General features: G+C 33.3%; 1 long non-coding RNA gene across 2 annotated transcripts in view; it reads left to right on the top strand.

Annotated features, from left to right (window-relative positions):
* Positions 1 to 13,545, top strand: part of LOC147365983 (uncharacterized) — a 136,325-nt gene extending 122,780 nt beyond the window's left edge. The window contains exons 3-4 of one of the 2 annotated variants that reach the window (XR_015133112.1): positions 11,576 to 11,657; positions 13,471 to 13,545. This is a non-coding gene — a long non-coding RNA (uncharacterized LOC147365983). Of the gene's footprint in view, positions 1 to 11,575; positions 11,658 to 13,155; positions 13,212 to 13,470 lie in introns of those variants that run through there. The other variant, XR_015133114.1, reaches the window with a different exon arrangement.
* Positions 13,546 to 14,197: the final 652 nt, after the last annotated feature.

The raw sequence follows: 14,197 nt of genomic DNA, 5'->3' as shown, positions 1-14,197 counted from the left end.
ATACAAATTAAAGTTTATGTCATTATAATGCAGACAAAATATTTCCATCTCAAACATTTTGTTCTTGGTGAGGCTGTACCTGTTCACTCTATTTAAAATTGTAACACTACCTAATATCTTACTTATTTACTTTTGTTATTATCTGTCTCTTCTGACTAGAGTGTAACCTCCATGTAATAGGGCTATGCAGATTCAGTGAACAAATACTGAACAGCAACATTCTACAGCATCATTTGCATACAGTTTCCTCTGAATATTTTGTAGTCTGCAAATTAGGGTTAAAAAATCTACATTTGGTAAGATTATGTTAGAATTTGTTTTTTTCATTTTATTTTATAGTTTGTATCTGTTTTTCTATAATCGTAATTGAAGGACCCCTTATTTAGTACACTTAATGTGATTAAGCTCTGATTGAAACAAAATGTAATATCTTGTATTTTAAAGATGATTCAAAAGGAGCCAGAATAACTTCTATGCTACCCTTTTACCTGTTATTTTATTATTTACCTCCTCATCAGCCTGTTAATTACTATGATAACAAGTAAACATATTCACAGATTTCTAATCCCAAGCTATATTTATTTTATGAACATTAGAATCATATTTTCAATGATATCATAAATAAAACTTCAAATTCATATTTATTTTCTTCAAAACTATGCTCATAATTTTCCCTGTGAATTATCCCTTGTATTATATTTCATCTTATTGAGGTAAGATTCAGTTGCTTATTTCATAAATATGGTAATCATTTTGAATCACTCTATTTACCCTATTATCTATATATGCTTTCTATCAAATGTGTAAATTTTATTCTCATATATCTCTCTTTTCCTCATTTCCATTGCATGAGATTTCTGTTGCTCACTAGCTCTATCTTGGGCTGCAGTTCAGCAGAAGTTTAATAAATTTGTACTTGAGATTTTTAGATTATGATCCATAGATTTCCTACTCTCTTACTCTTTTTTTCACTAACACCTACAAGCGGAGAGACATGTTCAAAGCAGCAACTTTCTGATTAATTGGCACATTACCTTTAATGAACCTTACATAAAGGGTCATCTGAGCTTTAGTTATCTGTGTTCAAGATGCCTATATTGTCTATGCTTATAGTTTGAACTGTATTCAGGAATTCCTGTATACTATATGTTCAAATCTGTGATTCTAATAGCATTCTAAGCATGACTATAAAATAGTTTGGGTGGAAAAAAAAAGACAATAGAGTAATGTCAGCTTTCTAGGCACGATACTTGAGTGTTGTATATGTGTTAACAAGAAATGATGAGTAGTTCAACATGCCCTACACCGTTTGATATTTACCTATCAGATATTTCAATGTGCTTCTGTTTCCCAAAGGAATGTATATAATAATTAGACTTGCAGTGGAGCACATATTCCTATGTGACTATTGATACAGGGTAGAGCTAGAAATTCTGTTCTGATAAAAAATAATATTAAATATAATATTAATGGCCTAAAGTTGTACACTTCCCTTGAGATTCCTACTTTTAATAACCTCCAGTATCATAGATAAAACTGAGGCAGTAATCATTACAGAAATGGATTTTCTGGCAGAATTAGACATCACCTCTAAGAATCAATAATCATTTGAAGCTAACAGGGTGATTAAATGACCTTTTTATTTTACCTCATGTTGAGTTGCTTTTTAATCTTGATTTAGAATCATACTGCTAGAAATAAAGATAAACTGAGGACTTGGAACATTAGGGCAGCCACGTAAGGCCTTTTACTTACAAAGGTTAAAGTCTTCTTTCCTTCAATCAAAGCATTTCTAGAGAATCAATGCTTTCTAAAGGAAAAACTGAATCCTCAAGGTACAGTATAAATACTAGCACCTAAGGCTGCTATTTCCTTTTAAAGATCTGAACCATTAGCTTTGATATGGCAGGTGCTGTAAATTTTTTTTATTTAATAATTTATTATTCTAGTGATTCTGGAGGATGTCTTTGTATTGACTGATAATATTATCATTAATTATTTTCATTTGTGTAGCTTATCCCTCCCATCTATTTACAGTCCAAAAGAGAACTGCTTTAAGTAGTCAGGAAGATAACTCTTCCAACCAAATATTTTCTATCACATTAGGAAATGCTGTCAATTATCGAGTTTGACATCATTTGCATTTTCAGCTGAAATATGAACAACTATATTGACCAAAGGATTATTTAATACATATTCTAATAATGTATATGTGAAAATATGGCACTGAAACTTTTAGTATTTCTTACTTTCATTTTAAATATGATTTAAATATAGTTTCTTTAATTGTGCAAATATATAATTTAATTTTTAATAATGCTTGTTTTTAACATTAAGCTCACAAAATTATTGAAACTATAACAGGTTCTTACAAGGTGGTATGACCTAGCTCAAGCAGATCACTCTTATCTGTACATTTAGAATGAGACATTTGAGCATGATATTTTATTTTTAGTGGTATTTGGGAATTATTATAAACTAAACCTTATATAAGTGTGACAACGACATTTTAGGCAGTGTTAAGTAAAAGAGGCACTGTCTTTTGAGATACACACTGAAATTTTGTATATGTTTATATATATCAGTGATTATGAATCATGTGTATATGAGGACTCACAATACTATTTGAGTAATTCCATTTACTAAAAAGTGTTTCCATAAAAAGTAAAAAGATATTAATTTTCCAAATTCCAGAGACACAAAAAAGCACAAAGAGGTGTCTAGCCTCCAGAGCATTATTATACTGATATAGCTTTTAAGCCTATAAATATTTGTTATACTTTTGATAAGAAGCTTAAAATGATCTATGATTACAAAGGATGAGGAGAAACTAAATCCATCTGGGGAACCAAGAAGGCCTCATGCAGAGGAGGGTCCTAATATATGTATGTGAATTTGGCAGATGATAAATGACGATAAGAATGTTTCACACAATAATCCTTATGTGCAGAAAATGGAGTTTTGAAAATATATAACATGATGGAGAACAGTAAAAGAACAGTTTGAACTTATTGTTTCTTCCAGATTATATCTTTTATTGAAAATAAGTGTTTACATTATGATTTAGTATAATATTTTGTTCTATTCATACGTCATTTGAATTTGGGCCTGTATTTTTTAAATTATCAAGTATTTTTATTTGAAATGTACTGTTATGTTAATATGGAATAAATCAGCTGTCTTTGCACATAAAGCTAGCTACTGAAATGACTTTCTGTGAACTAAATTATTCAAAGCCCAAGTTGAGATATAAATTATGTGTTTCAATAATAGAGAAGAACGTATAGTTTCCATTATTGGGTTACTGACTGAGGAAAATTTTAGCCTCGCTGTCCAAAGAATCCTCAATCATGCTGCTAAGAGTATTTCATAATTTGAGCATATAGTTTAATTTAATCAAAGGATGAGACTTTAAAAAGTCCATGTTGAGACAAACTCTAAAACACTGTTAGAATTATCTATAGATGCTAACCAACATATAACCAACTCTAGGGATTCTTGTCCAAATGGAAACATAAAGGTGGGTATAATTTGAAAACATTCCCTTGGTAATTTTAATAAACTTTTCTCATATTATACTTTGAATTCCTTGAGGATCATTGAACTAATGTAAATAAAAGAAGTGCGTACAAAATATTAAAATATTTTAGGGAAGATACAGGTAATGAAACATATTCCAAGTTTTGACACTTTTTATTTTTATAAATACTTATATTAGAAGAGTAGAAAAACTAATACAAGGATAATTAAAGGGACAAAAAAAGATAGAAAAAATATGAAAGAAAAATATGGGAGTCCATAAAAAAGAAAAAAAGCAATCACAGGGAACAACATTAGGACCAGAAAAATAAGAATAGTCATAGTCATAGAAGTAGTCTCACTCACTCCACTACTTTTTATATTTATCTTATTTATTATTATTTTGTCATTTGCTCTTAAAAATTAGTTTTATTCTCACTCTTATACCTAATACTTGTTAGAAAAAGCAAGTTGTTTTATGAGGTTTATATTATAATGAAAACCATCTTTCTTATGCATCAGTTTTTCCATAGTTTTGGTTTTTTTATTTACTGAAGCAATGAGTTAATGCTATTTTACTTAAAATATATTTTTTGTACTATTTCTTGATTTTCTAACCTATCCACTCTGTCTGTATACTGGTAACCATGGCCCATGGCTCCATCACTTTATGACAAATATATGGAGGAAAAGTGAAAACAGAGGCAGAATTAATTTTATTGGGCTCCCAAATCACTGCAGATGGTGACTGCAGTCATGAAATTTAAAGATGCTTGGAAGGAAAGCTATGACACACCTAGACAGCATATTAAAAAGCAGAGATATCGCTTTATTGTTGAAGGCCCATACAGTCAAAGCTATGTTTTTTCCAGTAGTTAAGTACAAATGTGAGTGACTGAAAGTCGTCAACGCTTAATGACCCCATGCACTATAGCCCACCAGTGTCCCCTGTCCATGGAATTCTTTAGGCAAGAATGCTGAAGTGAGTTGCCACTTTTTTCTCCAGGGGATCTTCCCAATCCAGGAATTGAATGTGGGTCTCATGCATTTTAGGCAGATTCTTTACCATCTGAGCCACCAGGAAAGGAGATATGAAATAAAGAAGGTTGAGTGCCAAAGAATTGATACTTTTGAACTGTGGTGCTGGAGAAGACTCTTGAGAATCCCTTGGATGGCAAGGGGATCAAACAAATCAATTTTAAAGGAAATCAACCTTGAATATTCATGGAAGGACTGATGCTGAAGCTGAAATTCCAATCCTTTGGCCACCTGATGTGAAGAGATGACTCACTGGAAAAACCCTGATGCTGGAAAAGATTGAGGGCAGGAGGAGAAGGGGGAAACAGAGGGTGAGATGGTTGGATGGCATCACTAACTCAATGGACATGAGTTTGAGCAAAGTCCAGGAGATTGTGAAGGACAGGGAAGCCTGGTGTGCTGTAATCCATGAGTTTGCAAAGAACTGGACACAACTTAGATACTGAGTAACAATAAACCATATTGTTGGATTTACATGTAATGTTACTTCAAGATCTATAAATTTCCTAAGATGAAATGGGAAAATCCACTTTCAACCTCCTCTCATACACCAGTATTGATTTTTTTAATTTTGTCAGGTTATTAATATAGATTAATAGGCAGAATTTTTCAATTATTAATAATGACTGAAAATATTATTCAATTGGAGGCATGTGGTGTACTAGAATATTATTTCCTCTTTATCATTTGCTTGTTTAGTTTTTTTCATATGTGATTATAATCTTGTTCTCCAGCTTGCTTGAAAATGTAAATTTCCATTTGTCTTCCAGCCACTCTCCAACATTCTGTCCCTGACAGGGTTTGCTTTTCTCCAGGCTTGGTTGTAATCCTAAAGTCTCCCTGTGTCATTACCCTGAGGATTCTTTTCATCTTTTTTTCTTTGCTGGATAACAGTTTCTTTCCTTTCTTTTCTCCCCTTTTCTGACCAAGTTATCCTTCATCTTTCTTAGAAAGATTATATAGAAGATACAGTTTCAAGATATTGTTTCTCTAAAAGAGTCTTTGGTCTACTGCCTATCTGAATCTTAATTTATCTGAACATAAAATTTTAGGTTAAAAAGATCCTTTGAGTTTTCAAGGTATTTCTCAACTGTTCTCTACCTTCTAATTCTGATATTGTTAAAAATCCAATGCTATTGTAATTTCTTGAGTTTTTGTTTGTGACCTTTTAGTTCAGTGGGAGTGATTTTTTAGTCTCTAGAGTTCTAAAATTTCATAATGTTATATATTCATGGGAGCATTTAAGCTTCTTTTCCCCAGTCAATCAGTAAGCCCTTTCAATCTAGACATTTAAATCTTGCTATCAATAATATTTGAACTGCTCTGGTGGATCAGATGGTAAAGAATCACCTGCAATGCAGGAGACATGTGTTCAATTCCTGGGTCTGGAAGTTCTCCTGGAGAAAGGAATGTCTACCCACTCCAGTATTTTGATTCTAGCCTTGCTCTTTAAATGTTTAACTCAAGAAGGACAATTCATCATTCAAAAGCCTGTTGAGTGCCTACTATGTGCACAGCTTGAGAGCAGCAGAATCAGGCACCTCTGACATTTTTATTGTTTGATCTGATTTTCTGTCACCTGTCTTTCAGGCTCCCCCAGAGAGAGAAAACCTTGAAGTAGCAAGCTCTATCCTCTGTTCAGGAAAATCTTAATGAGACCTAGCAGTTTAGGCTGACAACCTAAAATCAGACCTGATTTTTATGGCATTTCTTTTAGAATGAGCATTGGCCTTTTCTCGATCCTTTATGTTAAGTCCTTTATTGTTAGTCATTTAATTTTTACATGTTTTTACTTGAAAAAATTGATGGAAACTTGATTTTCTCAGATGAATGATTGTAGTAGATCCTGATCTCAATTATTACTACAAAGTTGTTTGAGAAATACAAACTTACAAATCTTCACTTTTAAACTAGGGAAAATCTAAAGTTATTTGTAAATTTGTATTTACAAGTATTCTTTAAGTTTTCATTTGTCCATTTATTCAATTTGACCTTACAATTTATAAAGCTGTTTTTTAATTGTACTTTTCCTTTAATTAAATTTTTTTGAGTTATCTTATTTTGCTTCATGTATCTTGTCTGATGATAAATTTTTCATGCATATATATTTGTGTTGATATATTATTTTTCATTATTTGATATTACTGTTATTTACTTTATCATTACTCTACCCATATAGTTTTAAGAATCATGCTAGGATTCAGATCAGGTATTCTAATTGGCAAACAAAATAAAAATCTCTTTACATACAGTTGAGCCCAAAGCAGATCTCCAGGTCTAAGATCTGAGATTTCAAGTTTTGTATTTCAAGAATATAAAGGAATATTATCAAATTGGATGACTTTAGAAGGTTGAGGTATGGAGCTACATATTAGAAACTGCATGGAGGTCTAATCATCCACTATACTTTTTTGGCAAGGAGAGATCTAGAGTTTATAGTACCTGAAGTCTAGAAAATTTGGGGTTTTTAAAAAAGAGAGATATTTATTAGTAAATTTGGGGCTGTTCTCAAGGCCTTGGAAAGGCACTTTGTGCATTAGAGACTCCAAAGCTTAAGCTTTATTTGATTCATGATAAATCCATCTCTGTACTTGGATGACATTTCTAATGAGGGGAATTTTAGATAGAATGTGTGTTTTAGCATTACCTAGTATAACTATTTCAGAGAAGGCAATGGCACCCCACTCCAGTACTCTTGCCTGGAAAATCCCATGGACGGAGGAGCCTGGAAGGCTGCAGTCCATGGGGTTGCTAAGAGTCGGGCACGACAGAGCAACTTCACTTTCACTTTTCACTTTCATGCATTGGAGAAGGAAATGGCAACCCACTCCAGTGTTCTTGCCTGGAGAATCCCAGGGACGGGGGAGCCTGGTGGGCTGCCGTCTATGGGGTCGCACAGAGTCGGACACGACTGAAGCGACTTAGCAGCAGCAGCAGCAGAAGTATAATTATTTAATAAGAGAGTTATCCCAATACTAAAATACATTATGTGCTGAGACTTCTGAAAACTGTTCTAAAACCATGTTGTGGTGAGAACAGGCACTTTATTAAATTTACAGGTGATATAACTGGAATATTTCATTGTATGGGATAGGGAAAGCTGAGCTAGGAGAAATGAGGTAAGAAATAGAGAGTAGGATTGTGACGGGAAGACAAAATAATAAATGTGATGCTCAGAGACAAAATACCACAGAAAAATAATAGTTATTTCATATAAACTGTGTAAATAAATTCAGGAAGTTTTTAATTGCTAAAAATAACATTAAATAAGAGAGGCAAAAATTTACAGGTACAAAAAAAAAGGAAAAATACAGTCATTTTCAAACATAATAATAATATGTTAAATGGCTTGGATTTAATGAGAAATTATTCATTTTATTATCAGATGAATGTTTTAAAGTAAAGCTGTAGAATAGATTTTTATGGGCTTCTTCCTTGGCCTACATTTGACCTGCTCCTTTTAAAAAATTCAAATGTCACATTTTTTCACCCTTAGAAATGACAGATTCATCTTTAAATGGCTTAATCCAAGGGTTAGTAATTCTACATAGAAGCATAAGCCCATGACGATAGAAAAAATCAAGAAAAAAGAGATTTGTATAAAAGAAATGATTGGTATTATAAAAGTTATTCAAAAAAGTGTGCACATATCCAAGGACCAAATAATTCTGTACCATGTCATGCAGTGAAGTGAAGTAACAGTATTATAAATGTGATTACACTTCTTGAGATAACATTCACTTAATTGTAAACTGACTTGAATATCATATTATCATTAGAAAAGCACTTTAAATTAAAATAGGTAAGAATTAATCTTGGGAATAGACTTGTTGGGAATTTTAAAGTGTCAAGCCAAAATAATAAATTATTATGTATTTGTAGAAAAGTTTTTAAACAATCATAATACCTAGGTCAAATAACAGATGGATTGGGACAACAGATGGACAATTTCTCTCACAGACTGAATACCTAGATACTGCAAACACCAACATGGAAAATGAGGGTACACTGATCTAATTCAATAGCTAAATTATTTATTGTACATAATAGAATGGTGAACATTTCTTTATGATTGAAATTAAGTAAACTAGACAAAATAAAATACTGTAATGAAGTAATTAAATTGATTCATAAAATGAAAATACTGAAAAGCTACTAGAAATGTAGCAGGTTCTACTTATGAGGAATTATTCATTCTATTTATCCATTTTAAATTACTTTGCTAGAATTAGTGAATGTTTATATGTGGAGTTGTTTACTTAGTATAGCTATCATAAACACAAGTATAAAAATATGTAAGTAGCAGTTTATAACTAGGCTGATCATTAATAAATATAATTATATGAATTTTATAGATGCTGTGGGACTAGTTGTCCATGATTTAAGTCAAAATATTAGTAAATTAAATATTTCTGTAGCTTGTGATTTTGAACCTCATGTTATATCTACAAAAGGAAATATGATAAAATTGTCTTGTTAAATATTTTTAATTATTATACTAGTACAAAATGCAAACAAGTTAGTATTTACTCCAAAGAGATTATTATAAATGTCCAACTTGTTGCAGTAGCTATTATTTCTCATTTCTTTAAAAAAGGATTTTATCACCTCCCAAAAGGGAAAAAAGAGAGCTCTGAAAAGTATACTATTCTGATTAAAATGTTAATATAGATAGCTGTAAAAATTTAGAGTAATGTTTGATTAGCAGCAATCCAGTTGGGATAAGAAGCATGGATATAAACCCTCATACTCAATTGGACAAACACTCTAGTACCGATTCTGTTACCAATGGGCACCAGGGGATCTATTGACCTTGAAAGACTTATGTTTATTTTCTGCAACATGTCAGTAGCCTGACTGGTCTTATTTGATATCTATTTTATGATCTGTATATCTTTTTTATTCCTGTGGTGTTATAATTTCATGTACTGGAAATACTACAGTAATGAAAAAGCAAGAAGAAATAGTATCAGCAGTCAGAAGAATACCACAGATTTAGTAGAATGCTATTGGAACACAAGCACTGAAATATGAGATAATATTTCAGAGACATGGCAGGTGACTTGAGGTACTTTGAACACAGATCTCCTTGAGAAAAGACACTACAAAGTAATAAACAGGAGGATTTGAATCCAGAAAATGTGCTGTAGGATCATTGTTCAATCAAGTCCCTTCTCTTTCACACAGTCACACACACATACACCTCCTAGATAGCTATTGCCAAAATTGCCAGCTTTCCTAGTGGCAGCCTATTCTCTGTGGGACTGTTTGCATTTTGATATGTGCCAATCAACCCCCCATTTTCAAAGAAATCAAGTACAGCTCCTTCCTCTAGTGATAATTCAGGTTCTAGATATCATTTGATTTTTCAGCTATAATATATAAGCTATGATGATAATATAGAATAATTAGAGCCCAATAAATTCCTTAAAGAATAATTAAGAAACAAGACCAAACAACTAATCTACAAAATAATTATGCAGAGTAAACTCTATGTTTACATGTATATGTGTGTGTGTGTATACACATACATATAGTGTATGTACATTCATACACATACACACACATCCATATCAACAATGTAACTACATATTTCAGTATTTACTGGTTGCAGAGTTTATTATGAAATCCCTATTTGGTGAAAAGGATGGAAGAGGAACCCAAATCAGGAATTTTTAAAGTATATATTGTATGCTACCCTTTGAAAAATAATGACTAAAATAATAAATTACCAAAAATGCTACTAAAAGTGAGATCTCTGATAGGGATATTCATATTCAGTGGATATGTGGAAAAACTTAAATTACAGAATTACAAAGAGAAGATTAATCCAGGAGACAGGAAATAAAAGTGTTTATTTTCTTCCCACATGAGGCATAATTTCACATTAGGGCAAAACCAGGGGATAATTATTTGTGCGGAGAACAGAATTTGATGATTTCCACTGCCATTGCAGTGGCAGGGGGTGGGGGCAGGCAAATAAAAGAAAAAGCAAGAGGAAGCGATTTTACTTCACCCACATTACTTAGAACACAATTATAGTGGAAATAATATGCAGGGGTATTCCTGGAAAAAATATTTGTGCAGATATTTTAAAGGTACCATAAGAGGCTGTAAATCTCTGTAGAAAACCAAAGTTTCTTACTAATATTGAACTTTGAGCAATTGAAACAACAAATCTTGAGAAATTCCCACAGATGTTAATAATAAAATGATTCCAGGGTAAGAAACCATATATGTGCATAGGCAAAAAAGAATTATCAAAAGGGATTAGCAAAGAAGAGAAGAAAAACAGAATCTGAACACAAAACATTACTTTGTCACTTCTTGTTACTAACTTTAGCAGTTCCTTAAAGAGTGGGGAATTGGAAATCATTATTGATACACCTATTGTTTATTGGATTAAATGTGTTGTTTATTACTAATTTTAGTAAGCTTTAGAATAAAATGTATGGAGTTCTAATAATGAGTTTATCCTCCTTCTTAATTGTTTGTCTGGTATTGGTAGAGGAAAAAGCAGCTCCTGACAGCTGGAAGCGGTCCTGGAACTATCAGCTCTCCTGGCTTCATTTTGCTGACTTAGTCCTTGTGCTCACAGCTAATGAACATAAACCATTTCACAGAACGCAACATCAAGACCAGGCCACTCTGTGACTGTGATTGATTGAGATAAAATAAGACCACTCTGCAATCATTTCAGCAAAACAGAAACAGAACATTGTCAGAACCACAAATATACCAGCCATCTACCTATCCTAGCATCCTATCATTCTGTGAAAGAGATGTGTGTGTGTGTATACACACGTTAATACATACACACTGCTGCTTCTTCCTGACCAGATAAAAACCGAAACAAAGTCTCTTTTCCTTCTTGACTCCACACATAAACTACCTAAATGTGTGGGTCCTCAGTCGTGTCCCATTCTTTGTGATACATGGACTGTAGTCTGCAAGGCTCCTCTGTTCATGGGATTTTTCAGGCAAGAATATTCAAATGAGTTGCCATTTCCTCTTGCAGGGGATCTTCCCAAGCCAGGGACCAAACCAAAACTCTGACTTCTCCTGCATTGCAGGTGGATTCTTTACTGCTGAGCCATCGGGTAAGTCACCTAACACAAACCAAAATCCTAGAAGTCCCTTATGGTATTTCCATTTCCTTCAGCGTGAGGGCTCTATCATTGTGTCACACAATAAGCCAACTTTGAATAGATACATTCCTATTGGTATTTAGCTGAGGACGTTGACCAGTATCATAAGTGAAAGTGAAGTCACTCAGTAGTGTTCTACTCTTTGTGACCCCATGGATTGCAGCCTAAGAGGCTCCTCTGTCCATGGGATTTTCCAGGCAAGAGTACTGGAGTGGGTTGCCATTTCCTTCTCCAATCATAAAGATTAAGTCATTAAAATTTTCCCCTCCTCACTTTAATGTCAGAAATAGATGTCTAGATTGGAAATATTTGCCTATTTATTGCAGTGAAGGGTCCTAGGAGCTTAACAAGATGTTCCACACAAATCTACTAATTCATGGATATACAAGCTGTGGTGGTAATATGCAGAGAGCTGTAACTTGTTCAGCTGCCTATATACGAATGTATGCTCTTCTAAGTAAAACTTTCTTATGTTCTAAGACAGATCATAATTACTGTGTTTTGTTTGTTTGTTGTAAGAAGCTTCCAATACAAAATTGAGGCATTTGAAAAGAAATGAAATATCAATAGTTCTGCTGCAGTACATTTTATTTTTTTGCCCCCAAACTGCTCAGCAGTAGACCTGATAAGAGCTTGTGTATGGTTCCTGCCCAAGTTTTTTAATGATATATCTTTGATAACTTATTTTAAAAGCCCATGCAGAGATTTTGAGACATTGTGACTTATCTTTTTCCATCCATTTATCAGGTTATTTTTTGACTTCATAGAGTATTTACAATTTCACTTTTGTGCAAGCTCAGAGTGGAAGTGAACCACAGCAGAAATGCAGCTGTAGCAGAAATGCATTTCTGCTGTGAAGAAATGCATTTCTGGCTTCACAGCTAGGGGCATGTAACCTAGATCAAGACTGCCTGGGTTTGAATGACCGATCTACCACGTGCAATAAATGTCTCCTTGTCAGTTATATTTTTTTCTTTGTTCCTTAATTTGTTTTCAATATGAAGTTAATTATAGTATCCACCTTTTATAGTTTCTTCAAAAATTAAATGAGTGAATATGTGCAAAGCTATAGAACAGTGCTAGCGCACAACAGGCACTGAATTAATATTGTTAAATATTTATAGAAAACTTTGAGCACCACTGCCAATCACAATATGCTTAAAATCATATATTTATTAAGTATATTTCTAGACTATTCCATGTGTTTACACTTATTCATCTGTACATAATATATTATTGCAAAAATGAAGAATATTGTACAGTTCTTATACACTTTTTGTCAGGTGTTTTGAAGGTATAATTTATGCAGAGTAATTTAATCTGGATGCACCATGAAGTATAGATCAAGGTTCATGTTTGTTTTGCATATGAATATTTAATTGTTTGTATACCATTTTTTAAGAAAAATCTACCCTATTTCCATTGACTTGCTTTTGCTCCTTTGTCACAGCAATTGACCATAATTCTGTGAATCTTTCTCTAGATCATTTATTCTAATCAACAGGTATGTAAATTCTCTTATAACTATATTGTCTTGATTGTTATAACTAAATACTAAGCCATAAAGTCAGGTACAGTGAATTACCTATCACCTAAAGCTAGTTAGGTGGAGCATTGTTCTTTTTCAATTTTTTAAAATTAGGCTAACTCATTTGTCCTTCCTATGATATTGTGTTGGTTTCTGCTATACATCAACATGAATTGGCCATAGGTATACATATGACCACTTCCTCTGAAACCTCCCTCCCACCTCCCACCCCTCTAGGTTGTCACAGAGCACCAAGTTGAAGCGTGCTGCATCATACAGCAAATTCCCACTGGCTATCTATTTTATATATGGTAATGTATATGTTTCCATGCTACTTTCTGATTTCATCCCAACCTCTCCTTCCCATTATGTCCATAAGTCTGTTCTCTATGTCTACATCTCCATTGCTGCCCAGCAAATAAGTTCATCAATATTATCTTTCTAGATTCCATATATAGGTATTAAATAACAATATTTGTTTTTCTCTTTCTGAGTTACTGCACTATGAATAATAGACACTAGGTTCATCCACCTCATTAGAATTGACACAAATGTGTTCCATTTTATATATAATATGTGCCAAAGCTGCTTTATCCATTCATCTGTTGATGGTATCTAGGTTGTTTCCATGTCCTAGCCATTATAAGTTCAGCTCAGTTCATTTTAGTCACACAGTCATGTCCGAATCTTTGCAGCCCCATGGACTGCAGCACACCAGGCTTCCCTGGCCATCACCAAATCCCAGAGCTTACTCAAACTCATGTCCATCATGTCAGTGATGCCATCCAACCATTTTGTCCTCTGTCGTCCCTTTCTTCTTCTACCTTCAATCTTTCCCAGCATCAGGTTCTTTTCCAATGAGTCAGTTCTTCGCATAAGGAGGCAAAAGTATTGGAATTTCAGGTTCAGCATCCGTCCTTCCAATGATTATTCAGGACTCATCTCCTTTAGGATGGACGGTTGG

Source organism: Bos grunniens, chromosome 9 (assembly GCF_055505025.1).
Source record: "Bos grunniens cultivar Pamir isolate PY7600 chromosome 9, Bosgru_T2T1.0, whole genome shotgun sequence".
Classification (NCBI taxonomy): domain Eukaryota; kingdom Metazoa; phylum Chordata; class Mammalia; order Artiodactyla; family Bovidae; genus Bos; species Bos grunniens.
Note: the sequence above shows the minus strand (reverse complement) of the source record. Positions and strands in the feature narration are given on the sequence as shown.